This window comes from Gallus gallus, chromosome 2 (assembly GCF_016699485.2).
Source record: "Gallus gallus isolate bGalGal1 chromosome 2, bGalGal1.mat.broiler.GRCg7b, whole genome shotgun sequence".
Lineage (NCBI taxonomy): Eukaryota > Metazoa > Chordata > Aves > Galliformes > Phasianidae > Gallus > Gallus gallus.
This window is the reverse complement of record NC_052533.1, coordinates 8,325,113-8,352,365: the sequence shown is the minus strand read 5'-3', so window position 1 is coordinate 8,352,365 and position 27,253 is coordinate 8,325,113. Positions and strand designations below refer to the sequence as shown.

The 27,253-nt window shown below is 39.4% G+C and overlaps 1 long non-coding RNA gene across 7 annotated transcripts; it reads left to right on the top strand.

Annotated features, from left to right (window-relative positions):
* The first annotated feature begins 19 nt into the window (after positions 1–19).
* LOC112531940 lies at positions 20–27,253 on the top strand. 7 transcript variants are annotated; one of them, XR_005857536.2, is made up of 5 exons: positions 20–117; positions 10,665–10,779; positions 11,872–11,908; positions 23,724–23,951; positions 24,484–27,253. It is a non-coding gene; the product is annotated as an uncharacterized LOC112531940 (long non-coding RNA). The 7 variants fall into 7 exon arrangements; XR_006938515.1 differs by lacking the exon at positions 11,872–11,908 and adding an exon at positions 22,144–22,296 and having other exon boundaries at positions 10,665–10,783; XR_006938517.1 differs by lacking the exon at positions 11,872–11,908 and adding an exon at positions 22,144–23,142 and having other exon boundaries at positions 10,665–10,783.

Genomic DNA, 27,253 nt, shown 5'->3' with positions numbered 1-27,253 from the left:
TTACTCAAACAAAAGGGCCAAGGATAAGGGACTGCACCCTTCGCAAACAACACGGCATATGGACATGCACTCACATGCAAAGAATTTACATCGGCTGAGCAGATTTCCAGGCAGTCGGTAAATATGACTTATGCCTTCTCTTCCTCTATCAATAGTTTAAACAATCTAGGAGCAAAACCAGACACAATGATCTTGACTCTAAAAGATGGGAAAGATTTCACACGTTTTAATATTTCCTCAGCTTGCTTATTTCCTTTCCTTTTTTCTTTCAATTTTTTATTTTGTTTTTCTTTTTCCAAGACAACTCTGTGTTTTGCTTTGGATGGTCCAGTTGGGGTACAGAAGGAAAGTAATGGGCTGTGAGCCTTTCACATAGCATGAAAAGGAAGCCATAAATACTCAACCAAGCAAACTGCCAACAACCTCTAAATAAGCAGTTACACAGCGTATCTGTTGAAGGTTGGTACATTTATAGTAGCTGCAAACTGTTGGATAATTATTTGCAAGTAGAAAGAAGGAAAAAAAAAAGCTAGATTTGACAGATAATATTTTTTTCACAGTGCTACCCTTTGTTTACAGACCTTCTCTCCTTTTAGTGCACCCTAGAGCAAATCACTGCTTTTTCAAAGGGCCACGCCATTGTTCAACTGAAATGTTATTATTTCTTTGCTGGAGTTTGATTAAATTTCTTGGCACTGAGACAGAAGTTGATAATAACACAAACATAGTGATCAAGGTGGCAGATGTGTGGTTACTCTCTTAATGGCAAATCGCATTCTTCAAGCTATGGATATGCTGTTTTAAAGCAATACAGTGGCTGACATTGTGACCAGAATTAAATTGTTTAAATGGAAATGAGATTGAGAATTTACTGAGGAACATTTAAATAATTGCCTTCCTTAGAAAATATAGCCTGGCTCTTGGTTTGTGGATTATTTGTGTGTAGAGATATTGCACAGATTAGGGCCTGAGAAATGAGCTGAAGCTGAACCAACCTGTGAGCAACAGAGGCTGATGGTGCCCATGCAGTTGCCTTGCTGTGACTTGCTCATGTGTCGGAGCCCTGGGACAAAAGGTGTATTTTTAATATATGCTAGCTCAAATGTTTTAATTAAAACCCGTTAAAGCCCTGGTACGGGCAGCACAGAGTATTTTCTAATGGAGAAATTACCAAATTAGGTGAACGCGTCATGGGAAATGTGACAACAGCCTTGCCCTCAAAAGGGACATGGTGGTGACAAGGCAACTCCTTTGCACCGCCTGAGGAAACTGAGTAGCCATGGTAGGAGTGAGGATCAGAAACTAGGGATTTTAAACATATTAGCTCAAACACTCCAGCTAATAAGTTTTAAAATAAATCTTTTCTAGACTACACAAGCCCTGAGGGAAGAGCAAAGAGATTAAGGTAAAAATAGAAAACATGAAGTGTCTAATAATGCACCACACCTGTTTAGTGAAATTTCCCTATCTCTGGTCTGGTCTACACCCCGTTTTTGTATCAGTACGCCTGGCTTGGCCAGGAAAATGTTTTCCTAAGGGACTGGGAAGATGAGCAGGTTACCACCAGGGAGCCACGTGACAGCAGCTCGTGTCCTGAGGGCAGCCACCGAGGTGTCTGCACAAAGTGTTTGCCTCTCATTTATCCCAGTGCTGGAGGAGTTTTGGTTGTGTTGATAGAAATAAGGACTTTTTAAGAAGATCTAAAAATGATTTAATAATTTAATTATTTAATTGCATGGAGACAAGTGCTTTTCATTTACTACAATGGATCCCAATCTTGTTGGCCTCCAGGCTTTATTGTACTGTAAATATTATTACTCACAATAAAAACCAACCTAATGTTTTTCCCCAAAACTCTAAGCTTTGGTCTTCAGCTGCTGCTGCTGCTGGTTGAAACTAGAGGAGGAAGTAGATAACAAACACCAAAGAACTCTCCTTTGGGATTTCTGATGTTATTGCACAGGCCTCAACATCCAGAGGAGTACAGCTCAGCACCCCAAGCTACAGGTCCTCTCCCAGCAGCCCTTTTCACTTACCATGAGCGCTGTCACAGCATGTAGTGATGCTTGACTTCCCCGCGGCTGTGCTTTACATTGCAGTGGGACACCCCATGTGTAGGGTACATTGATTTCAGCTGCAGCTCATACTGTCTTTTTTTCTTGTTTGTTCATTTCTTGTAGATAGAAACTTGTCATTCTTTCTTAAAAAATATTTATATACTTTGAAAGAGATGCTAAGGAATAGGTCAGGCGAGTGGAAGCTCAGTTTTGAGATCTGAGAACTAGTGTTGTTTTTGTAAATAGGTTTAGAGCCAATCATTTAGCTACTAGAAACCTACTTGTCTCCTTTACCTCCAGAGGAACTGTGTGAGAACTTGTGCATCCCAGAGCCCAGGATGATATCCTGGATTCACTGAAGTCAGCAGCATTTTTGATAGTGGTGTCTCCTCCTTAGAGTTTACCCCACACAGTTTTGGTATAAACAGATATATAAATTATACTTGGGGTTAAGAGGCACTGATGAGTATATATTAGGTAGCTCACAGAATACAGGGAAGTTTCCACGGGCAGGGTTTTTTTTTCCCCTTACCACTTCTTATACACTTGTTTGGATCTTTCCTCCTTACAAAACAACTGGCCAATTCCACTGATTAAAGTGTGCAGGATACTTTATTCAATCATGTTGATTTTTAATACTTTATTACAATATACTTCAATTCCTCATCTTAGCCATATGTCTAATCAAGAAGGAGGCATAGGTGCCATCACCAGACCATTAGACTTGTCCTGAATTTTGTTGTATGATGTCATTGCAGTAATAAGGCTTACTCTTTGATTAATCCTCATAAGAACCCTGTTGAGAGGAAAATATTGTATCTTCCAGAACACCTTTCTGCTGTGTTTAAAGTTTGTATAGTAAAATCAGAAAGCAAATGAGACAAAGCAAAAGAGAAGAGTAAGAATCAGAAACTCTGTATAAATGACTTCTGTGCTCCCCTTTTCATAGTATATGGTCACTTGATCATTGCTAACTATGGGTTGGAAGCTTGGGCTTGATTTCATCAGCAGCTAAGGTGATGACTGACCAAAAAGAAGGGTGATTACCACACTCCTCACTTGCTTCTTTATTCCCTTCTGCCCTTTTCCCTCCCTCCTTTCCTTTCCCAGCTGCAAAGTCCCACTGCTTTGACATCAGCTTTGGTATGGTTGAATGCTGCCATAATCCAGCTCCTGAGGCCATGCAGTGGCAGCAACAAGGGAAGGTCATGGCAGTGTGTTACACTGGAACAACAAACATATCTACTTGCATTCTAAGTGTCTTGCCCTAGGCCACATGGGAAGCCTGTGGCAGAACAGAAAGCTGCTGCACTCTCCAGTAAGAGCAGTAAGATCACTGTATCCCCGAAATCTCAGGATCTGGCTTCTACTGGTCCAGCCAGCATTAGTGCTTCACAGGGAGCTGGTGGTTCCCCACAGGTATAGGCTAGCCTGTATAAGATGTTATACAGCATCTTATCCTACTTTCCACAAACCAGAGAACATTTTTACCTTGAAAGTATAGGATTATTAGCCCTTTTCCAATTTGTGGGTAAAAACAGGCAGCCTACATAATGCTGGCCGCAGAGCTTTCTGAAATTTTACTGAATTTTCTTGGATTTCAGACGTCCTTTTGCAGTGAGTTCCGCAGGCTCTGTACGCGAAGAAGCCTTTCCTTCTTACCAGTTTTCTCTTTGACATGTTGAAATCCCTCTGAAGACTCCCTATTCCTTATGGCCCGTAGCAGCAAGAACAAATTTTCCTGCTCATGTGTTAACACTGAACCATGAGATCCCACCAACAGTCCCTCGTGCTGAGTGGCTGCTGGACAGCATTATAAATCAAGAATCCCGAATCCGATCCTCACTTTCCCACTGATTCCCTCTGTCATCTCTGTAACTCAGATTATCTACTTGCCTCTGCACAGCTATTTGCAAGAGGAGATAATGATACTTGTCGAACTGACAAGGGTATTGCGGGATGATTTATCTCGCCGAAGAGAGCGAAGTGCCTAACGCAACTGCTACTTCGCGCAAACCAAGCGCTTGTTTTGCAGCTTGGGCGTCCCTTCGACCGCCTGTTCTCCGCGTGTGCAGCAGATGGCACTGCGGCGCAGGTTCAGGACACCGCTACCTCCATCTGTGCAGTAGGCGCTATCTGAAACCATTCTTTTCCATTCCCACCAAAAGAAAAAATAAATCAGCCACCATTCCCGACCATGGAGATTGAGAACTATAAGTTGCAATTTGGCTTGCTTTTTTCTTGACCATAAATACACAACATGCATAGGATCATAGAATCCTTTGAGTTGGAAGGGAGCCTCAATGATCATCTCGTTCCAACTCCCAACATAACACATTAGTCTCATCGTAAAAAACCCAGATCTTACATAGTTCATTCAAGACAACCAAAGTACACTTTTGAAGAAGTATTAGTAAGATTTAGAATTATTTACATATCATCTCTGGAGAGGAATAGGAGCTGTTAAACAGTGTGCTTAAATCCAAGTAGCCCACAGCACAGGAGAGAAAATAACTCCGCTTCTTTTAGCTTCAATCTCTTATAAACTCGAACTGCTTCCAGTATTCCCATTTCTTGTTTACATGTGAAACAGCAAGAAGAAATGGAATGCTTCAAGGGGAGGGACTGTTGTATCCACATTGTAATTTTCATGGTCCTGCCTTAAAACACAATTTATCTTTATTGCTCACATAGAGGTGATATATCGCTTCTCACAGTAAATAAGCAAGGTGGACTTTGTGGTAAAAATTAAACTCACTCTGGCATTTTCTTGGGTTATAAAAATATTCCTACCCGTGGCATCTTACGGAGTGATTAACAAGTATTCTTTCTGAGCAGTGTTTTTGCTGCTGTGATTCTGAGCTCCTGCTTCTTATGCCTCTCCTTTTAGAGCTTGAGCTGAGGAAGAAATGAAATAGAAAGAGAAAAAAAGAAAGAAAAAAGAAAATGAGAAAAAGAGAAAATAGGAAAAAAAGAAAAAGAAGGAAAAAAAGAAAAAAAGAAAAAAAAAAGAGAAGAAAAAAAAGAAAAAGAGAAAGAGAAAAAAGAAATAAAAGAAAAAAAAATAAAAAGAGGGACACAAACTCTCCAGTTAAGGCAGCTGTCCTTTCTAATTCGCTGTTAAATCAGTGACAGTTTTAAGAGTTTGATACTGTTTGTTAATATACATCTTACAATAAATGCCATAAGCATTCTTCTGCATGGAAATTCAAACAATGTTTTTGCAGAGTTTATTTAAGAAGCTTCAAAATGAACCTGAAGGTAATCTCACTTAGAGCAAAGGCATACTTAGGATGAAAGAAAGGCATCGCCACAGTACTTATAGTCTAAAAGTGACCAGGGTACAATAAAGTATAGTCATAACTAAATTATGTCTTGGGCTGAAGCAGATACATACTATTAATTGAATGTAGGCCCTTTAACCTTTTTTCAGGAAGCAAACTTGAGAACTAATAATTTTTGTAAAGATGAGCTTTCTGCACTTCCAGTAATATTTCTGTGCTTTGAAAGGATCCTGACTTTCTGTTCAGATTGTTTTGATGAGATTGGCTCTAATATTTCAGTGAAGCCAACTGAGCAGAGGTAAGAGAGGATAAAGGAGGGTGGAGGTTTGACTGCCTTATTCAAAGGATGAAATACCCTGCTGGTAGTATCACTGCTCCACTGCTGATCTTTTTAAGGTACATTGTTGGCAGACTTTTTAATGGATGTGAAAAATTGTGGCAGGAATGTGTTAGCTGATGATTCATGTATCTCTACTGAGGAAAAAAAAGGAAGAAGTAACCTGTTGGGAATAAGACATGAAGGAAACAGTATTTATATCATACACAAAACGGATTAAAATTTCATTTCTCTGATGAGTTCATCACCTTTCATTCTCATTAACTGTGTCCAGATCTTAAAAGGTCCTAAATTAAGCATTGTGCTTTTAAAACATATAAGAAGCTTCAATCCCACTCTTTAGAGATGCCTGCTTCCTAGCAAAGTTTTCATTTTAACCCCCAACTAGTGCTGACTTTGTTGAGAAAGGGCTGAAGCCCTAGTTGAAGTTGGTAATTCCACACCTACTGATCAAGAATTAAGGGTGATTATTCATGGTTTGCTTTTTTTGGATGTGTTGGATTTGATTCTTTGAGGGATCCATGATGTGAAAGAAGAGTTCCTCCGTGTCTAGAATGAGGCATCAGGGTGGATCTAATCAACCCCAGCTTTAGTTTAAGAGTTTAGGAGGAATCTGAAGTGCTTCTAATGTTTGGTTTTCAAACATCTGAAGACAAGGAAGAAGCTTCTCTCTTGTTCAGATCTAATTAATCATAGAATCTTAGAATGGATTGGGTTGGAAGGAGCCTTAAATCTCATCCATTTCAAACTCCTTGCCATGGAAAGAGTTGCTACCCAGCAGACCAGGCTGTCCAGGGCCTCATCCGGCCTGGCCTTGAACACTTCCAGGGATGGGGCATCCACAACCTCCCTTGGCAACCTGATCCAGTGCCTCACTGCCCTCTGAGTAAAGAATTTCCTGCTCACACCTAACCTAAATCTCCCCTCTTTTAGTTTAAAGACATTTGTCCCTGTCTTATCACTATCAGACCATGTGAAAAATTGGTTCCCCTCCTGCTTGTAAGCTCCCTCCAAGTACTGTAAGGCCACAGTGAGGTCTCCCTCAGCTTTCTCTTCTCTAAGCAGAACAAGCCTAACTCCCTTAATCTGTCTCCATAAGAGAGGCGCTCCAGCCCTCTGAGCATCTTCCTGGCACTCCTCTGGACCCACTCCTAAAACCTCTGCATCCTTCCTATGCTGGGAGCCCTAGACCTGGACACAGTACTCCTGATGGGGTCTCACAAGGGCAGGGTAGAGGGGGACAATCCCCTCCATTTCCCTGCTGCCACTCCTCTGTTGATGCAGTCCAGGGTACTGTTGGCCTTCTGGACAGTCATGCAAGATGACTCACAGGTGATCAGGATGTGCCAACAGTGAGGAGAGTGTGCTAAAGGATACACAGTCAGTGTGTCACAGCTCACTGCTCGTAACAAGTTTGGCTGCTGTAAAGTGACAGTCTGAGCTCTGGCATGGGCAGGTGAGGGCAGGAATTGTTACAGTATTATCCAAAGAACCAAGATTTAACAACCACCATTGAAGTCCTATATGTGAACACCACCACACACTCACCAGTGGGCTGGATGAACATCTGCTATTCATTTCCACTTTTGCAGATGGTTTTTTATCCAGAATTGCACCCCAGAAGCATAAGTGCTATGAAGGATCAGGGGCCTGATCCTCTGGCACAGGTTACCCAGAGAGCTGTGGACGTCTCATCTCTGGAGGTGCTCAAGGCCAGGTCAGATGGGGCCCTGGGTTGCCTGATCTGGCAGGGGTCAATCAGCCCATGGCAGGGGCTTGGAAATGGATGGGTTTAAGATCCCCTCCAACCCAAGCCATTCTGTGATTCTATGATTCTATGATTTTATTTCCTTGTAAAAACAAAACAAAACAAAACAAAACAAAATAAATAAACCAGGGTTTAGAAACCAAAACAAATTTGAGTTCTGAAGAGAGATGACATATAACAGAAAATTACTGCTGCTCAGCTCAGACTCTAATGTTCTAAATGTAGGAAAAGAGTTAGAAATGATAGCATGTGAATTATAACTAAATATTCCTGAAGGTTAGGGCAAGTGCTAAGCAATCATTGAATCCCTTACTAGCTGTCATTGGTTGTTTGTAACTGAGGTCAACAAGATGTTTATTGTATAGTGGAATGCTTTGTTTGAAGTAAAGATGTATGATCTTCGAATGAAGATATTAATGATGTGACAGAAAATACTGAAAAAATACTCCTTTCAATGGAAGCTACAGTTAAAGTCATGTACTAACATGCTAGATGCCAAAAATAGCTGCAAGGAGCATGATAATGTAGATATCGGCTGCAAAAACAGAAAATAAGAAAAGCAATAAATCTGTTAGTCTCAACTTTTTAAATCCAGATTCGGATGTGAAGTTATAATTCTCTGTGATTATTGTAGATTGTGATTTTCTTAATCAAATTGAAGCTTTCCTTTTGGAGTTTTACAGTTTTATTCTTCCTAAGTGTAGATGATAACTTACAATAAAAACTTGATTTCTTTTTAATTTAAGTCTCATTTGTAAAGTGTCTCACGTGGCAATGTAAGTTACACTTCCAGGAAGAACAAATGAAGGAAAAAATTTCACTATAATTGCTAGTTGAGGACTGAAATCAAAGAACCTCCATCTCCTGTAGCATAATTCATGCCAATCACTCTAATGATACATTTCAGGGGCTTTTAACTGTTAAATTCTTTAAATTATGGTTGTAGATAATACACAGAGACAAATAAAAATCCACACATCAGTCTTCATTAAAATATATTAGCTAATGTGCAAAGTCAAGCCATGATAGTCAAGGAATATCAGAATTAAGGTTACCTTTGTGATCTCAGTGTGGTTACTTTGGGCATAATTCATGGGCCATAATTGTTAATTAGGTTAATTGCAGATCCACAGTTTGGATCATCTGCTGGTTCCCTTCCTCTTTCAGTGCACAGCCTGGCTGATTTTCACTTAATGGATAAGTAGTATCCCATTTTATTTTCACTATTTGTGTGATCTCTTCTCTGACTCCTTCTTGTCAATCCCTGTTCTGAATTCAGTGTTATCATTGTTTCTCTTGGCTTTCCTACAGCTCCTAGCTCTGTGGTGTCCGGGAATCTCACAGAAAAATAATGGATTTATTTTCACAGCAATTATTCAGATGAAGGATGTACTAACCTGGCTCCATGGGTGGGGATGCGGCATGGGGCATGCCAGATATGTTTGCTGAATTTGAGTGCCCAGTTTCTGCTGGTTAGCATTTGACTTTGCACAGCATATAGAATTTTACAGTATTTTATGTGGTGGTTGACTGTGAGTGCTCAGCACTTTGCAGCTCAGAGACTCCACATTATCAAGTCAGGGACCCGTAAAATGAAGCTGTACAATTTATAACTGTGAGAAAAAGATTTGGCTTAAATTGCTTGCCTAGCTTTGCATAAGAGCTTAACAGCAGAAATGCAACCAACTCTCATGGGAAGTGTTGAAGCCATCCTTTCTCTTCTGGTAAGAGTTAAGACTAGATGTAGAGAGAAGCTGTGAGATATAACCTCCTTCTATCACTTTCAGTGATACAGTGCCTGTACTCCATCATTCCTGGTGAGCAGTCACGCTGCAGTGCATGCATCTCTGCATCTCTATTTTTACTGCATCTGAATCTTGTTGTTGTTGTTGTGAACCAGCCAGTTTTTGAAGCCCAGATCCCACAGGCAGCAGCACCCTGCCCTTTGTTATATCCCCAGATCTAGCAGTAGTGCTGTCCGTTTTGTGCCCTGCAGGAGGGAGAAGTATATGATTATGCTATTAAAGATAATGCCTATGAAAAAAAAGGGATTGAATCAAGGCTGGAGAGGCAATTTGATTCTGGCACTTCCTCACATCTGATTGCAACTGCATTACTCTTTTAGCACAGTTTGAGATGTAGTTTCCCATATTAAAATTAAGAAAAAGTAGACTGCCAAAGTAGGCATTTCATTATGCAGAATCACAGCGAGTCCTAGGAGAGCCAGCGAGGCTGGGGTCTGTGTTGTCCACTCTAACCTCTGTAACTTCAGTTAATAGAGTAGCATCATTAATAACCACTGGTTACCAGAGTCCTGCTGCAAACACAAAGGGCTTGCTTCCTATGACGCAGGCAGGGCGAACTGTCAGTGGATCTCACATGTATTTCAGGGCAGCAAGTCCCACAACTGCATTTTCCACTCCAAATGGATCATGAATGTCTAATTCAGGGTCCTCTTTCTTACTAGCTCCCCACGTTGTGCTTGCTCTCACAACTGACATTAAGCAGTTGCCTCCCAGTGTTCTCTATATCCTGAAGCCAAAGCCAGGCAGCCTTTAGATTTCCTCACTTTGGTTTTCTTCACTGGCCTCTATCTTCTCCTTGACCCCCGTGCTTCTAACTCAACAAGCTATTTCTATACTCTCTACCAAGCTGCAAGCAGGGGTAACCGTCTTCTTCCATTTCAGCAATGCAGTCTCTGATCTCTTTAGGGCCAACTTCACATGTGTGGTAGATGTAACTTCAGGGAATGACTGAGGTCTGAGAAGTCTCCACTGTTCATGTGCGATCTGCAATTTTCCAATAGTTTCTTTGTGTGACTTTGTGCAGGAGGTATAAAAGATGTGTTTCAGGAACAACCCACATCTTAATTTCAAACTTCAAGGATATTTTCCAAAGAATAAAGGTGTTAAAGTTGTGGTAAAAAAAAAAAAAAAAAAAAAAAAGGTTACTTCGAAGTTTAACATGAAAAAGATGGGGATTTTTCCATGGTCAAAGTGTTGGAAAAAGCTGAACTCCTTAGGATGAAGTTTTCCAAAAATCTTTCAAGCTCAGACAGGTGTCTGACATGTCAGGCTCACCCTAGTCATATGACTGTAACACTGGCAGCACCAACATGCTTGAAATGAGAAGAAACAAGTAATCTCAATAATTGCTGATGCTACAAGTGATGCCCATAAAACTCACATTGTGCCAAATGTACCTTCAAATTAATACAGGTTTAAGATGATGTAAACCCACAGAAATGCAAGATGATTTGAACTGCGCCACATCCATGACAGTTGGTCGGCAGAGATATTAGCCAATGATGGTAGAAGATACTTACGTGAAAATGTTCGTAAGTAGGAATGCTTAAATATAACTACAGTTATTTCTTTGAGGACCAGAAATATATTTAACCGGTTGCTTAAGCTAATATTTACAGATGTAAGCTTCAGCAGTTATCCCAGAGACAGGAAAATACCTGAAAATAGTATCACCTTATGCTATTTGTTTGCTGAATAAGTGGTTTGGTAAGAAAGAAAACTGCAAAAATAGTAATGGGTTTTTACCCATTTTAAGTCTTACCATGCTACAGTCAATATTACGTAATATCATGGTGAAAACTTTGTTAGCAAATTGAAAGAGCTAAATTTTCTATAAACTATGGATAAAAAAAAGTTTTTAAGTATCTCAAAATTTTCAAGTTAACAAGAACAGAATATCAGCACTTATCCTCTTTCCTCATTAAAACCTGGCATCTTTCAGGTCAGACATTCTGAAGGTACCTGCAGAACTTCATATTAAACTACCTGTTCTTTCCCTCTATGTGCTGAAAGTATTTTGCTCCTTTAGAATTTATAATTACCTTAGATAATGACTTCTTAGGACTCAGCGTCACAATCATATTACTGTAATCTAACAAATGACCATGAATCAACTGAACAGAAATAATGGCTTATGTATGTATTCTTAGTGATTGGCAAATGAGACATTTCTGACACTAAAAGAGCATTACCTAAGATAGTGCAAGGGGCTTAGGATCATGAACATATGGGACATTACATATTGTCTCGACTTTGCTGATGTTAGGAATCTTTTTAAACTGTATTCTTTTGTGGATTGGGACCTTTGCTTGCTTATAGCCACAGAATCGTGGAATGGCCGAGGTTGGAAGAGGTATCTGGAGTCATATGGCCCATCCCTGCTCCAGCGGGACAACCCAGAGCAGGGTGCCCAGGCCCACATCCAGGTGGCTTTTGGAGATCTCCAAAGAGGAGACCCTCTCTGTGTCCCCGTGCCAGTGCTCTGTCTCCTGTATAGCACTGAAGTGCCTCCTGATGGACAGGGAGAACCTCCTGTGCCCCAGTTTGCACCCGTCACCTCTTGTCCTAGCACTGGGCACCACTGACAAGAGCTTGTTCGTGTCTTCTTTGCACCTTTCAGGGTGGTCTTATAAGCCTTTAAGATGTAGCTCCGAAAGGTAGGCTTTACATAAGAGCTTCAGCTAATGTGAGAACTTTGTAAAATCCTAAATAATGTCTCTGAAATTATGGGTATCTGATCTATTTCTCTGCAGGGGAAAAAATCTCCTAATGACTCTGACCTTCTACTGACAGGTTTTTCTGTTGACTTGAACATTGCGGGAGTGGCTGCTTAAAGCTGGAAATTCCCACCCATTTTCCACTGTCTCTCCCAGGAGACCAGCAGATGTTTGTTATTAACTTTTAGCAGATAGATTTCTTGTTGATAACTTAGTTTACCTTTTTATTGCACAGAGGAAGCTGGGAAATGCATTGTTATGAAGCACAACCTTTAAAAATATCTCCATATCCCAGATTTTCTGTAATATTTCTGAAAAACAATGTGTTTTCAAGGAACAGAGATGATTGGTTGAGTTTTCAAGCATTTTAAAATTTTGAAATTAAATGTAGCTTAGTAATTAGTATCCTGATCAACCGAATCTCAGTGTACCTGAAGATCTCTTTTGTATTATCTGTAAGATACACGGCAATCTTCCTTGCAAAATTATTTGAAATTTTTATGAACAAATTACAAATCTACAAATTAAAATTTACTGGCTTGTCTTTTCCTGTAATCAAATCAGAATGGTGTTGCCAAAAGAGACTTCTATTTGCTTGAAACAGATCTTGCGCAGAGCCTTTTCAGCATCTCTGGTTTCATTTGGGACTTTTTGGCAATTTTTGGCAATATTCTTGGCAATGGATATGTTTCTCAATGAAAAATTGAATTTTGAAGCAAACAACTGAAAATATTTTCTCCTAAAATCTTTCATGAAAAGACACATTATCGAATTGAATGTTTTCTGTGTCCATTAATGGTCACAGTGAATGACACGCTGATAAAGCAGGGATCACAGGTTGCATCTGTTCATCTTGTGCGTGATTCAAGTCAACTGCTTCATCTCTTGCATGTAAGGAATCCTGATGGCACTGAAGTTTCTTTGTGCTGTGGAAGCATGCACTATTAATAGTAATAATTGCCTTTAGCTTTCTGACAGAGCAGTGTATTTTCACTGTACCAAGAGAGATGCCATCAGCTTTCAGCAGTTTAAATTATATTCAGGTTAACAGAGTCAATGCTTTGTCCAATTAATGAAATTACACTAATGACAAATAGCCAAAGAAGCAGCTGTAATATTTGATGCCTAATTGCTATCCAAACCGCTTGTAAAGAACAAATTACCGTGACTATCCTATTAAAATATAAAACTGCGTGCATGAAGACACACAGCTAGGAGTGCTCAGTGCTAGGGAGGTTTAAGACATGATTGATCTTCTCCTGCATGTACACAATTGTCAGTGTACGTGCAAACTGAACATGAATTTGAGCCCATCTACATCCAAGTGGTGCATGTTCTCTGGCTAGACAAGGGGCATATCAATGGTCAGTCGTGCATATCAGCATAGCAGCAGTCACATCTAACATGTGAACTCAGTTTCTCATCACTGTGTAGAAACATCCTGTAGCCAAGAGGAAGAAGTGTCTCAGCAAAAACTTGGGGTGTGCTCCCTCAGATGAGCCTTGTTTGTGCCATACCTCATGCTCCTGTTTTGAGTACATCTTTTTAGGTTAATGTCCATGACTGTCAACTGAAGACTTGTCTGAGGTGTAACAGAAATGGCCAAACTCTTCCCTTGGTTCCTAGGGTGTTGCATCATAAATGTAAGTAATAACAACCTGTGGCTATCATAATTAATAGGCCTACTTCTACGCTTCGAACTGAGAAGGCTCTACTGGCGCAAGGAACACCATGCTGCTCACTAGCCGGGGAAAACCTTCATCAAGAAACTCATAAATAAATCAATCTATTTCCCCAGATTACTCACCCCAAGATAGCTCTCTGTCTTCTGAAACCTGTGAGAAAGCAAATTGCTGAAATGCAAGTGTTTGTGGAGATATGGGATCGTTTAACACTGGTTACCACCTCGGGCACTCTGGAAAGTCTCTGTTACACAAGGTTCATTGCAGAGATCTGAATATGTGCTAAACGAGCCCTGCATCTCTGCCTTGTAGCTCTGAGAATGCTAGGCAAGTAATTAAGAAATCACACGGCACAGGTGTGCCAGGTGAATTTTGGTAGCTTGCTTTTGATCTAAATTGAGATGCTCTGGGGATTTAACTTCTTAAACAAAAAGGGCATAAATAAATAATCAGGATTTTTTTTTTTAAGGTTGGAACATGCAGGCTATAAAATTTTATACAAGTAGGCAATGCGAGCAGATTGTTTAAGGCTAGGGCATTGTTTTAAATGGGGGTGTTGTTTTCATTAACTTCGGTCTGATTAGTTTTTTCACTGGGACTTTCCCCACTGATATAAACAGGAACAATATTTGGTTGTTGGGAACTAACTCCGGAATAAGTTAAGAGAGTGTCTTTAAAAATAGACCTTAAAAAACCAACAAGCCACACCAAAAGTTGGAATATTAATTATAATGCAGGAATTACTGAGTACTTCTTTTTAATATTCATAATTGAAAATGAGACAGCTTTAAAGATTGTAATGAGCGCTTCAGAGTATCGCTCTCTACTTAGAGCATTACTTCATAGCTGGAAGCCAAGAAACAGACTGACAGTCAATTCTTAAATTATTCCAAGCCCACACAATAGGCTCTTGCCACAAATTCTCGGCATGGGGCCTATTTTGCTACCATGTGGGTGTGGTGAGATTGGGATAAACAAGAACACAACTGCCCACTTTTGAGTTTTCATCTTCCCTTAGGTTCAGTCTTACACAGATACTTTCAGTTAGTTTGAAATGTTTCAGTCCTTATCTTTTCTTCCCCAACTGCCTGATAAACCTGAGATCAAAACTCTTGTGAAAAGAGTTCCCGAGTTAGAAAAAAATGTGCCAGAAAATAGAAGTATTGCTCTGAAAGTTCTAGCCTGTTCTATAGTCTTCTGAAGTACGAAAGCTTTCATATACTTTCTCCAAACAAAATGGGTGGCTATCTCTGATCTATCAGAATGCCCTTAAATTACTTCTTTTGATACCTTGGGGAAGAAAGATAGCAGAGGTGATGTCATAGGGCTCCTTCCAGCCTTGCTTGTGTGATGTCGGCTCCTCACTTCAGAAACTTAAATGTAAGGGAGGACACACACAGGGTAGATCTCTGGAAGGGTGCTGTTACAAAGCTCTCAATACTACAGATGTGTTATAGTCAGTTTGCAAATACTAATTTATTCCTGTTTTTAAGAAAAACAGGAGACCAATTTTCACTATGGGTTGAAACCTCTCTTCAATGAGACTTTGGTATTGTGTGTGATTTACTGTTTGAAGTTCAGTACTGTGGGAAAGTTGTGATTGCAGGGTACCAGTGCAGTGTATGACGAAGAGAAATAGGAATGGTGGAAATAGGAATTGATGGAGGAGTTGGTCTGTAACTCTGAAATCCAGAGCTGAGTACAACTTGTGATTTTGCAAAGGTTGAATTCTGACTTGCATCAGATATAGAGAAAGACTGAAGTAACAAAGAACAGTTTTTCCTCCTATTCCAAGTACTGGACAGCTGCTTTAGCACATCTCCAGCAGGAGTAAAATGTGCTGTTACGTTCTTTTCTGTGTAGAGCCCTGAGGGGAAAATTGATGCCCCTCAAATAGGATCTTATCGCTGGTTGTTGTTTTCTGCTAAAATGTCCTCTGCACTCTGTTTAAAAGAACAAGGCTGTTCTGTCACTTCTACTCTTAGGAGACCTGGAGTGTTAATAGGGTTTTTTCCATTTCATTTATTCCATCACTGCCTCCTGTTCTCAGTCTAAATCTTGAGACTAAGAATCAAATATTTTCACTGAAAAGCACTGAAATTTAGGATTTTTTTTCCCCGTGATATTCCATAGAGAGGAACATTATCAGCTGTAGTGAAGGGAAATTCTGCCCCTTGGTGTGACCTTTTACTCCAGTGATTGGTGTACAGAATTTGCCTTTCTTCCTTTTTCACTGCTCACCAATATTTCCCACATCTCTTTCCCTCCAATTAAAATATGAGTAAATTAAAATGAAAGTGGGGATTATTTTCAGCTAAACACTTCTAGTCTGGATTTTTCTCCAGATAGCGTTTTCCCCCCAGGAGCTGTTGGATTTCTCATGAGAACAAAGATATTCTGGTATTTTGACTTTGAGGAGATCTGAAATATTAATGATAACATGGGAGTAATGAGGAAATCTGGACTGTGAATAAACTCAGCCTGTGCTTCACTGAGGTCCCAGGTATCAGCCCCTCCCATATTGTTGCAGGGAAAGGTGTGCTTCCTGCATTGCTTCGGCTCTCACAGGGAATAAGTAGACCACACTGAACTACGAAGACAAAATTCTGTCACTCCAGAGTTCAAGGACTGCTTTCTTTTAAGCACACTTCAATAAGAATGTCTTCTCATGTCACAATGAAAATAAGAGAATTTGGTGAAAGCACTTGGATGACCTCCGTGAAATGAATTGGGTATGGGACGTGTTGCCTCCTCTTCACAAGAGGTCTCATGGTTGAGCATCTTCTCCTCACTGAAAAGGTTAAAGCAGCCATTCAAATGTGCTCATGTGTATTGCAACTGTCCCCACTGTAAAAGTAGGCAACCAGAGAGTTTAGCCTTGCAGCCCCATTCAGGGAGAAATGCAAGGACAGACAAAGCCTGTTCCATAGGTAGCTCACACAGATTTCCAAATGCAGTTAATTAGGGCCATGGATGATAGGCTCCCAGAAATGAAACAATCAATGTCAATGTCTACTTTCAACATGCAGCTCAAGCATCATGTTGGATCATATTCGTACTAAGATCCTTCACCTTGTCATGTTGGTCTATTACTGCAGTGGCAACATATTAATTACTAGGGAAATTAATTTTCTTGTCCTGCTTCAACAATGAGGACCCTGTGGACTCTCCTTGGTTTCCAGACTTGTTATCTCTTACAAGAGTGATATACTCAGCATTTGAAGTTAATTCTCCCATTTTAAAGGTAAGAAATTGAAACTCAGATATGTTATACAAGTTCACACTTCCATCATAGCATTAATTCAAGACGCTATTTCCCCCAAACAAAGTGCTATTTCAACAATTGCATATGCTGCATTTAGTTTAGAACTTGTTTATGAGTCATAGTTATAAGCATATGTAATAAAGAGCCTGACTCTAGGATCTATGGCTACTCAACATTTGCAGGCATATCTGAATGTTACAGAGATAGCAAGCATGGTTATAAAAATATTTGTGCAGTATGAAATATTAATGAACACCATTTAATTGTTTAAAAAATGCAAAAAAATTAATCATTTGATATTTTCACGAGTATCTGTTTTTACTTTTGAGTAGGCTCTATCACAAGAGGGCTCCTTTTGTTTATTACATAGGCAAATTTGCTACTTGGTAAAATAATAACCAAATAAACAAAAATACAAAACAAAGAAGCCAACAGGTATGGTGCTGACTTATAGCCAGATCTGCCCCAGGTATTTTCTTCTGTTTTGAAAATGAAAGCTTAATCTAATTAGATCTTGGAGGAAAATAGTTGTGATATGTTTTCTGTAGGTAAAAGGACATGCTTAATGTACTTTATTTATGTTACTGATTTTACAGTAAGTAATAAAATTTATTTATTAATAAAATGCATAGAATCTGTTTGAAAATGGCTTTTTAATGAAGTATAAGCTTTATTAGACATAGGTTAATAAAACACAGCATTACAATAATACAGATTTTGTCAATATGTGAAACATGGGAGCATAAATTGACCTCAGTCCTGCTGCATATGGCTATTGATTTTGGTTACAAACCAGGAACTATGTCTTGTGTTTATTTGTTTCTACACTGTATCTGAAAAGATTTTCCTCCTCCCTCCATCAAAACACTTCCATATTTTACCACTTTCCGGTGGAAATGACAGCAGTAAAGATTTGCAAACCACGTGAGAAAGGACACAATTTCTTGATCATTAATATATTAAATAGGGACTGAAAGGCTCACCATGCTTGTTTGGACATCCCAACATTGCTGAGATTTCCATATGATTTCACAAATGGACTGAAAGAAGATGGACAAGCGCTGGGAGAGGGCCAGTTGTTATGTGCCATTTGATTCCATTATTTCCTTGCCAGTCAACCAAAACCTTTGTACAGATAGTGAAAAAGGGAATATTGCACTATAGTCTCTTTGGATACTGCATAACATGAAAGAGGATGAGCTCCTCCAAGCCTCCGACACCAAGAGCTGCGGGAACATTCTTTGTGATTTGTTTGCTGAGGAGAGTCTTACATAGATCATAGCATCAGCACATGCCATCCCCTGGAACCAAAGCGTTGTTTTAGATGACTTCTAGACATACCTGTGAGTACTTCTGAACATTTCAGAGTGTAAATGATTCTGTTAGTGCACTGTTTATTGGCTACCTCTTGTAACTCTTACATAACCCATAATAAAGTAGTGGGCTAGGCTGTCTAGTGAAACAATACAATGTGACAATTAGCATCATCATCATCCTGCAGCAGAACACTCTTACCTAATATGACAGGTCTGAAAAGAATTAAGCAGCTCTTTCCATCAAGGGTTTGTGAATGTAGTAAAGAGTTTTCTGCAGCTGTTAAGTGGTGTGCTATATCTTATAGAGAACTATAGTATATATATATATATATATATATAATGTCAGCCGCTGGGCGTTAGTTAGATTAATGTCCTCTCCTTAACATGAACGCATGGAAGGTAGACCATGTGATTATGCAGCTATGGTAATTATCCTTCAAAGAGTTGGAAGGCTTTGACGTAACCTCTGTGTCCCAAATTTGTTCGTTCCAGTACTCGCTAGAGGGAAGAATAAGGACTTGAATCTGCAAGCCTTTCCCATGTGACAATCTGGTATTGCGCCTTATAGAATCTGGCAAAACTGTAAATGACAGGAACCTTTTTAAGAACTAAATGACTTAGCAGAGACTTTTTTTTCCCCTGATAAATAAATTCTCTGATATGCTGTTCAAACATGCAGGGACATGCATGAACCGCTGTAAGTACTCCAATTTATAACTGCTTTGCAACAGGCCACAACAAGCTAGAATCATCTTTTAAGTATTTAATTTTTCTGTTTTGTTTTGTTTTTTTTTTTTTTTGTACATCTTTACAGCATGTTAGAATGCACCTTGTAATAAAGCAATTTCTCCACAGTATATTAGTAATCAGTAATTATTCTTCAGAGTTCTGTCTGCAGTGCAGTGCCTCTTGACTGGAAATGTGAAGGCTGAATTTGTTGCCTCACAGCTTGCCTGTGAGAGTATCCATTCCACTACTCACAAAGACAAGAGACATCCAGCATACAGTAACCCTTCAATTATTTCAGTTATTTTGATCTGACTAGGTGTTCAGTCCATATTAACTATACAGTCAACATTTCAACTTATATCAAGTTTTCACTGTTTTTGGTTGCAGTAGATATTCTTGTCAAGAAGGGAGTCATTTGAATCATTAGAAATGAGTAGAAACACAGGCTTTTTAGTCTAGACCCGATACTCGTGGTGGAAGACTAGTTCTTGGCTGGTTAGTTCATGCCTAAGTCCTGCCAGTCCTTTAGGGCAGGATTATCACATGAATTTGGATATAAAGGTATTCAAACACTTTCCTATAAAGGATTTTCCTGAGGATACTACTCATAGTGGGAGCCTCAACCCACTGCTTTCCATGCCCAGGAGCCTTGTTTCAGTCCTGCCTGGTGCTGGTTGTCTTGCTTTGGCAATGTTGCAGGAGAACTGCCCTACAGCAGTGTCTCTGGGCCCACCTCCTTCTGCTCATGGCAGGTTGATGGCTTGCTGTGTTGGGGGCTGCCAGTGGATGATGTTATCAGCCCTGGCTCTACCACTGCCTCAGCCCCAGTGGAACTGTACCACCAAGGAAGGCCTGGCTCAACAGTCTCAGTGGGTCACAAGCACCTAAATTTTATTATATTGTCTATGAACTATCTCTATTTCTAGGAAGAATAACAAGAGCAGTGCTGAGATAGAACCACTGATGTTAGATTTGTTGGTAGGGACAAAAAGATTTTTTTTCCCCTCTGTCTATGCCTGTGTATATTTCTAGATCTAGCTTGTACTTCTTGTCACTCTGAGGATCATCAGATTTTTTCATGTAATTCAAGTGGAGCTTTGCCAAGAAAAATTGTTAATTTTAGATTCTAATTTTCAATAAGAACAGGTAAGGCAGGACACCTATGAATCAGTTGATATGGATATTTACCCAATAAGGATATACTATTTAACATGAGGTCATACCAAACCCAGACACAACTTCTTTTTTCCTGTTCAGATATTCTTCCCAGCTGCCAGCAGACAAAGTCTCATCCCTTTGTACACTGGAGGTACTGTGAACTAGTGCGAGTGTCAAACTGCATTGTATACATTCAAAGAGAAAAATGTTACATTTTCAAGATCAATGGAGATCATCTACTTTCATGATGCATTGCTCTCACTAACAGTGATGTACGGGAAGCACCTGAGAGTCAATCTGGAAACTTCGTTGGCCAGGACACAACAATATCTCTTGGTTGTTGCTGCATGGTCTGGCAGCTGTTGCTGCTAATCTGGTTATCAGGGCCTGCAGGTGTATCTGTATTTACACAACTGGCTTCTAAGGACCTACATTTATCAAGTCATGATTTATACTCTACAGATTGCTTTTTTTTCTTGCATTCTTTTTATTGAACAGTGAGGACAAGACAGGATAAGGAAAGCTTGGCTTTATTTTCATGTAGGCTCAAGACTTATTAAATTCTCCTGCATCAGTTTGCTTTCCTACAAGTGTCCCTGTCTTTGCTGAAATGAGTTGCCATGGAGAGCTGGCAGCAGCATGGTTTAGGTACTGCACACATCTGTATAATCCACCTGAGCACACTGGGTGCATGCCATGTATTACTGCTGAATGTGGACAGAGAGGATTTCTTATTTGGGTTCAACAGCCTATGAATACAGATCTGGCTTCATGACCTGGCATGGCGTCTCCTCCTGGCGCTGCACTGAGCTGGGAGCTGGGGATCTCTGCTAACAGAACAGACATGCCCACTTTAGTACGTGCAGGTTGCATCCAGATGGGTGAACTTTCTGGCTTTCATTTGATGCTTTTCTCCCCTAGATCATAGGGAAGGTGGGTCTGGCAGACAGTGCCCTGAGCAGTGGTTTATTTGAAGAGTCTCCAGGGTATACAAACGAATACTCACCTCCTCTTGGGATAAGAAATGAAGTTACTGCATGTAATTTCAAATGCCCATAAGTTTTCAGTGGGAAGGTGACTCTGAAGAATGTAGTTTGGGTTTATCAGGCTTAATTCTGTATCTGTCAACTCCATTAATAACGGGCTCTTTCTTCTCTTTCCTCTGAAGGCATCTTGCTTAAACTGTAAGGTCAGGAGTGTCATTCTGGTGCTGTGCCATTAAACTCCCTGCCAACACTTCCACTGGCTTTATTAGGTACCTCCCACTCCACAAATCACTTCATCTGGATTTCCAGGAGAAATAGTGCTTCTTGGAATGACTGAGTTATTCTATGAAGTCGTGATATTTGTCATGTGAAATAATTGTCCAGAGATATTGTCTTTTTATTGGATTTTTTTTTTAAGATTAGTTTTTGTTCTTGATGATAACCTCGGTTGCCCTGTGATATGACCAAAGGTTTCTTGGCAGCTAGGTGTCTTTCATATTACTGTAAGTCACCTATAAATGTTTTGATGGGAGTGCATATTCATGATCATGATGAATGAAACTGAAATTTTAGTTCTCTGTTGGCCTCCAAATGTTCTTCTTTCTCTGTCCCTTCTTGGACCTGTCGTTATGGCTTTTGCTGTTGGCAACCAAGCAGAATGATAATGGGGAGTCTTCCAAATATAAATGTTCATAAAAATGAGGCAACAGTAGCCAAGTACCACCAAGAAGAAAAAAAAACACTGAGTGCTAGAATCCACCCAAATTCATGACTGCTATTCTTTTTTTATTCATTTTGTTTAAATCAGAAATTCTGTCATTAATACTTCACTTCCATTATCTTCCAGTTTATACAGAGCTGTGCTTTATAAATGTAGAGGGAACTACTGATTATTTCTGAGATGGAACAAAACCTTTGAGATTATCTGCTTGTAGTTTCTGATGAAGATCCCAGGGCCAGCTCACTGCAGCTTTCAGAACAACTTGGTAGCTGCTTGGTGAAATGGGGGAAATGTATCCTTCTGGGTCTCTGTCAAAAGGGCAGCTACCTGGAAACTGAAGGTCATGGAGCAGAATTCTTTGCATTGGAAGGGATCACTCACCTAGCTGGAGTTTGGGAATATCTGAAGACCATGAAGAGATGACCTGGAAGGCCTAGTGAGAATAGAAGGGACTGCAGCCTTTGGGAAACTGTAAGTGTGGGATTTCTTATCATGAAGCAGTCTCAACAGATGACAAAGTTGATACTAGGTTTTGCAAACCTCTGCTGATTCCTGTTTATGTGTGCACAGCACATACTCTCAATTGTTGCAAAACAATTTTTGCACTGGATTATAATCCACATTGGAAAGACAAATGGGGACTGATCATTGCATTCACAAATATATGTGTATAGACTGCTGGAGAGACTGTTGCTCCCTAGCACCAGAGAAAGGCCTGTAGAAAAACATAAATCATGTACCAACAAATGTAGAGAAAGGGGGAGAAAAATGCATGTAATATTTTATTGTAGTACTGAGCCACATTTCCGCAGCAGAGTTCCTTCTTTCAGCTTAAACGGGCCATTACTATATTACAGTGCAAACTCTAGAGATTTTCAAGGGAAAATAAAGGGGCATTGTCATCGTATTGTCCTTCACTAACAAAAGTTACCTCCACTGTTTAAATAATATCCTTGGTCTTTGGCTCCATGCATTATTTAATAATCTTAGAAACTTCTGTGACCTTTAAGCAATAGTAAACTGTGATTGCTTGACAAACAGGTCAATGTTTGCATAATAGTTGTGTCTTTGGAGATACAAAAATATTCATCAGAATGCCTTGACTGGCTTCCCTCACCCTTCATTTCTTTGGCAGTTCTCCAGCAGTATTGCCCTCTGTTAAACATTATTCCACTTCAAGGGTATTTGCAGGACTAGGAAGCAGGCAGTGTGTTATAGCACTTGAAAATGCAGGGTGGGGGAGGTTGTATGTCTCTGAGGCATGCTTACCAATGCACACGCATATATGCCATGAGTAGCTGTTACCTTTGGTAGAAAGTATGTGTTGAAAAAAGTCAGTAAAATGATGGGGTAGATACGTTAGATTTATTCCTGGTTATCATGCACTTTGTTTTAGAAGGATGACAAACTGGTATTTTCTGTTTGAAGGGCATACTTGAAAGCAAGGAACTGGGTTTGAACTTCTGGTTTTATTGTTAGCAGTGTTGGTTGCAGGGCCAGTTAAGCAAACATGTGGGCTCCTGCATGCTCCTTAGCAATACTTAAAGGGAAAGTTGTATTGACACATTCTCTATTACTTAAGTTTGAATTAGAGGGATCATAAAAGTTAGAAGTGGTCTCAGAGAAGAATATTGAAGAATGCAGTAACTTAGTTCCGTGGCATTTTATATGAAAGCGTGTGTAGTTTCACCGTCAACTGCTTGATGTTAAATGCCTCTATGGTATCTATTTCCCACTGGAAGGTAACCGTGCCCTCTGCATAGCCATATGAGAACAGAGTAATACCAATTTCACTTAAGTAAACGTTTTTTTTTTTTTCCACTGCAATGCAGTACGCATACACAAGTGTAAATGCAAACATATCTGTAGTCAGTATATGTATCGGTTTGTATCCTCAGTTGCAGCTGATACTGTACTCCAAATACGATGAGCATCAGAAGAATGCAAGAAATCAGCATCAGATGAATGCAAGAAATCAGCATCAGAATGCAAGAAAACAGAAAGGATAAGAAGATCATTTTGAGAAGTTTTCAAGGAGACAACTAGAAAATGTTGATTTCAAAGTTATAGTGTAATTCGAGTCAATGTATGATGGAGCAATGTGGAAATTATTCCAGCTTGACGAGGTGAGTGATTGCATAGAAACCTGGCATATTTCCACTGAGGCATCTTTATCTGTTGTCTTTTTTTTTTTTTTCCAAAGAGGGAAGCTCTCAATCCTGTCAACTTGAAGTCTGGCAGACAGAACTTGTGGCATTTCAATGACATCTTCCAGTTGGATCTCAAGGATGAATTCCTGCGTTCTGCTTGGCTTGTGCCATTGGCAGTGCCCTACCTGGGACACACTCTTAAGTAGTTCTCACTCTGTGACCCTCTGTTAATTGATCTGAAATCCTGTATCAAAAATACTACTAGGTCGCAGTAGATATGATAACTCCTAACTATTTTGTTCAATATATAGATGCTTCAAAAAAGATACCTGGTTGGGAGGTGTTGGCTGTTTAAACATTTCTGATGTTAAAACCGTGAAAAGGAACTGTACTTTTTTTTTTTTTTTTTTTTTTTAATTGAAATACGATCACCTTTATTAAATTAACCTTTATTTAATTTTTAATTTTTGGAAATAAAGTTTTCTCAATCTTTTTTTCTGCTTTGCAGATGCAAGACCTTATAAGTAACTCTACAAAAATTAGAATTATTGGACGAGAAAAGCACCTCAATGATACATTGCACTTCAGTGGCTTCAAGGGTCCCTGGATGAAGCCATTTAGCACTTGGTATGTTTTGGAAACTTAGGTATGGAGCATTCCTGAAAGAGTCTGAACTCAGATGCCAGACAGGTCCCTCATGTTTCCAGCTTCTCTGAGTCTACATAGTTTGGCAATAAATGGGGAACTGAGAGTGGCTCTGATAACAGAACAAGTTCAGAAACTTAACGTTCTCTCAGACCTGAAACCATGACAACTGACATTGCTGACATCCTTTTCACAAGTCCTATTGCACTCTGTTATCTTCAGCTTCTAACTCTGCTTTGAGAGAAACGTCTTTATTTGAGGAGCTTAAAACAGCCTCAGGTCTTCAGGACTGTGGCCCTGTTTTCCAACGAGGATGTGGGAGCTGTAAGGGCCAGTGAGAGACTTACTGCTAATGGACACATTACCTTTACAATCCTGGAGTATATTGTTATTCAGATAACAGGAAATACTCATCAATACTGCTTAAGGTCTGAAAAAGTAAAAAGGACAACCTAGCTGATGTAACTACTCAATTACAGTTAAGATTTAGATACATTAACACAGGAAACATTAATTAATGTGACTTCACTGACAGTGTCTTCAAGCTTTAACAATGACTTCTAGCTGCTAATGTTATAGTTTTACAAGATGTTAATGCAATTCTAAACATTTTTTGAAGAATAAGGCAGCTTGAGAGGAAGGGTGTAAAATCTTTGATTCTCTTCACCTTAATATTTAAAGAATAAAACCATTCTGGAATAACATCTTCAGAAGAGAACCCTCAAATATACAGACAATCTTATAAAACACAGAGTTTATGGTAAAAAATTATGGAAATATAGAAAATCAAGTCTGACAGGGAAAACATGTTTGTGAACAGTTGGAACTGTTCTCCTGAGTGTCACTTTTAATGATAGTTCATAGTCATTGAGGCCATTAAGATTGGAAAAGACCTCCAAGATCAAGCACAACCATCCACCTACCACCAATATTTCCTCACTAAACCATGTTCCTCAGTACAACATCTAAACATTTCTTGAACACCTCCATGGACAGTGACTCCACCACCACCCTGGGCAGCCCATTCCAGTGCCTGATCACTCTTTCAGAGAAGAAATTTTCCCTAATATCCAACGTGAATCTCCCCTGGCGCAACTCCAGTTCTCTCCCCAATCCCACTTGGAAGAGGAACAGTGAATGAATGACTGTGTGGTGCTTTGCCACTTGCTGGGTTAAACCACAACAGTAAGGCAATCTTTTAATTCAATATATGCAACACTTAGTGCAGTAAGATCTTGTTTAATGGATCTTTGGCATTATGTTACCATCATTTTTCTTACTGAAATTTAACTTGATCAAATTCATAGTGAAGTGGAATGAAATCTTCCCAGCTCACAAAACATTACAGTAGTTAGAACAACTGCAGTTCTCATCTGTTACATTCTAGCCTTATACCAGTGTATTAATGTAAAGGTATATTTCCCTATAAGATGAACCTCAAGAGGACCTAAATTGCATTTTTATCAAATAATTTTGAAACAATTGGAGGATTGCTGGAAGAGTTCTTAAGTTACAGGATGTTCTATCCTCTCTTGCAGGCAGGTCAAGTCATAGCACATCCTGAAGCTGGTTCTGCTCTGACAGCATGCCTGCATGCCATGCAATGGCCTTGGTGGAGAAACAGTGCTGTGTCAGAAGGAGCTGTTGATTCATCATGATTAAAAAATGATCTTCAGAATTCTTGGAAAATGGATGAAATATCCATTATAGATTTTATGAGTACTGTCTTTAACATGAAAGCTTTTTAAATTGACCATGATTCATACTAATAAATGAATATACCTTAAAAAAAAATAGAATCTAGAATACAGGACTGCAGAGAACAACTCAAAACCTACAGTGACTTTTTGAGTTACTCTGTGGTGAAGAAGTAAGTAGAGAAAGACAAGTTGATGAATTAGGCCAAATACTTTGCACCTTTAACATCTACTGAAATGGATGGGGGCTGAAGATTCATACAGCATCTTGCACATCAAGGCTTTGTTACCACTATTAGGTCCTTTCCCATTATGAAAACTACCTACGAGACCATCCTTGATGTCTGATGTGCCTTGATGGGCAGAACTGGAAGAGGGACAGAACTGTGCTTCTGACTCCTGTTTACTCCATACTGCATGATTGTTACGTTCATGAACCTGGTTTGGCAATCACTGTAAAGGAGGAAATAGTAATCATGTAATTTCTTCATATACTGGAAAAAAATACAAGAAATAAGGCTGAGCTGTTTTTAAACAACCAAAGAACTATTTGGAAAATAATTACAAAGCAATAAATGGGCATACGTGAGGCATATATATCAAGACAGTGAAAGACAGGAAGTAGGAAATGACATTTTTCCTGGCCTAATGTATGATAATAATTACAAGAAATTGCAATTTAGAGAAAACACATTTCTTTTTGCTCCTATCTGTATTTTGGTAAATTACTGTTCTCTGTTGTGACAGAAAATTAATTGCTACTGTGGCTGTTGATTGCTTCTTAATGACATTGTAATACACAGCTTTTTGGTTCAATGTTATTCTCAATTCAAATATCTTTGTAAATATCATATACGGACTATCTTGTAAGTATGATATGATTCAAGTTATGCTTGTAAAACCTCCACTTAAAATGAATCTCCATGTGACAGGTAA